The sequence below is a fragment of the Heloderma suspectum genome, chromosome 1 (assembly GCF_057233095.1).
Source record: "Heloderma suspectum isolate Gila_16-S chromosome 1, 16-S_ref, whole genome shotgun sequence".
Classification (NCBI taxonomy): domain Eukaryota; kingdom Metazoa; phylum Chordata; class Lepidosauria; order Squamata; family Helodermatidae; genus Heloderma; species Heloderma suspectum.
The window spans coordinates 354694902-354697625 of NC_139458.1; positions in this window are offsets into that span (position 1 = coordinate 354694902).

Here is a 2724-nt window from a genome sequence, read left to right on the forward strand (position 1 = left end):
TCTTGCACTTGAGGCAGCTCATTGAGAATAACAGCCTCATGTGAACCTCTCAGCATTTTGTTGGCAGCAAAGCTGTTTAAGTAACAGCTTGAGATCAGATCAAAAGTCACAATGAAGTTAGTAATTCACTTTGTAAATTGACAAACCATGCATTGCAGCCTTAATTTCGAATGTGCTATTTCACACCATTCTTGAAGAATGTGTCCCACACATTCTATTAGATGGTTGATTAATTCATTAATGTTTTCTAGTCTTGGAACTAACTCCAAGACTAGGGGATTATGGAGTCTGGGGCAGATGTGATGTTGGGGGACAGCTGCTGCCCCTGCCAAGACGCATTCATATGTGGGGCTCTGGTGAGCAATGAGGCAGGGCTGAGGCCAACAGTATGTCCAAGAGCTGAGGCAGGGGAGCCTCTTGCTTTGCAAGTGCCTGATCCAAATTGCCTGAGCCCCCCTCCCCTGGGCAGCCCTGCCTGGAGCATTATGTTCATGAAAAAAATACTTTCTGCATGTGGAAGCTACAGTTTCTAATCACCATGTACTGCCTTTTAGCTTGGCAAGCGGGCTGTAGCTCAGTGGTGAAGCACATGATTTGCATGCAACAGGTCCCAGGTTCAATTTCTGGCATCTCCATCTGTGACTAGGAAAGACTCTGGTCTGAAACCCTGGAGAACTGTTTCCAGTTGGTGCCAACCGGCCTTGTCCAACTTGGTGCCCTCCAGATTTTCTGGACTTCAGCCCCCATCTGCCCCAGCCAGCATCACCAACGGTCAGGAATGCTGGGATTTATAGTCCAAAACATCTGGAGGGTACCAGGTTGCAGAAGGCTTGTGTAGACATTACTGAGTTATGTGGACTTATATGCTGTTGCAGCTTCATTGAAGCCACCAGTTCTGGAGAAATGTCTGGGAGAAATGTTTGGGAGGGGTGTTGGTGGATTGAACTGTGTAGCAAAAGGCTTGTGTATAGAAAAATAGGTGCCCTTGGGTCCACCTCCAGTGACCCCCTGTGACATCACCAGGGGCTGTCCCTAGGTCTCAGGTTTGGCCCTGAAATCTCAGGGCCTGGGATGTTCCAGACCTGGCAACCCTAGGGCTGATAGACAAAAAGGATTTTGTTTTCTTCCTCCACTAGTTTCTTCTTGTAACTACTCTTTGATGCAGAATCAGATCTCAGGCCTTCCTTCCTTCCTTCCTTCCTTCCTTCCTTCCTTCCTTCCTTCCTTCTTCTTCATCAGTAGTAAGTCTTCCTTTGTCTGAACAGTGCAACTGTAATGTCTGTACTCAAGCTTTTTTTTTATCAGAAACTGCTTTTCCAGGAGTGATGAACTCCCAATACAACACTGTTTGCTTTTGAAGTAGCTGTGTGTGTGTGTGTGTTTTCCTTCTATAGTGCTTGCCTTGCACCAGTTACACACTGAAACTATGCAGCTATAACTTAGCAAATATAACTCTTAAAAAATGAACATATGAAGCTGTCTTTTACTGGCAGACCAGTGACCCATCTTGCACTACTCAGCTGCAGCACCTCTTTCTCTAGGGTCTTAGGCAGATATCTTTCCAAGAACTGCTATCTGGGATCCTTACATGGAGAAGCCAGTGACTCAACCTGGAATGTTTATAGATGCAAAGCTTGTTCCTCGGTATTGTGCTATCATGCTATGGCTACTCCTTGTAGGCCAATGACATAATTTTGTAAAGGTCCAAAAGCCAAATACTTGCAGGCATTCAAGTGGCCTGTACTGCTCTAAAAAGAGGTGTAGTCATCACAGGAAAGGTTCTTCTGACACTGCAGTGTTGAAGGACCTAATGTAGAGACTTACACTACCCTTCCTCCTAAGCATAAATAAATTGGGAGGTGGGAACTGTATAAACCTTGGGTGCAGAACCTCAGGGCTGGGGAGCGAATCTGGCCCACCTTAGAAGTGTAATATAGTTAATGCTTCTTTTAATTATATGTTTTGGAGATACCCAATAGTTGCCTCCTTTTGGGAGGAAGTTATCATATGGATAAACTTTGTATTGGAACAGTCTTTAATATTTACTGATGTACATGTTCTTTTAAAGTATTTACCTGCATCTTGGAAATTAACGCATGGTCAGTATAAATGGGGGTTTTGTGTTTGTGCCCTTTTGCCCACCAAAAGACTGATAGTACAACACTGGAAAGATAAATGTTCACCTCTTTTAATGCAATGGATTGAAGACCTAACAACTAGCAACTTTCAAAGGAGTGGTGTATAGGTGCCACTCACGAATGGACCTATGTACGGATATTTGGTCTGCTTTTATTGAAGCTTATGCATAATCTATTTTTCTTTCTTTTATATAATGTTGTAATAATTGAAACAGAGACCTTTAAAACATGTAATTATACTAGTGGGTTTTTTCTCTTTTTCATTTTTTTGTTCTTGTTTTTTGCTTTAACTTACAATAAAACATAGATTAAAAAAATCTGGCCTACCCGAAGTACCAAACCAGCTCTCTGGGCTCCCCCAGATGGTCAAGCCCCCTTCCCCTGGCCCCACCCCCTTTCCCCCAAGCACCAATTGTTTGGCAGTGTTCTGGCTTCAGTGCAGGGCCGCCCCCCCCCCCACCATTCTATAAGATTGAAATTTCTTTTCTAAGGCTTAATTCAGAGTGCAGAATGTCAGGCTCAAGGGTCAGATCTGGCCCTCTGGGGTTCCCCACCCCTTTTCCTTGGCTCCACCCCTTTCTCCCCA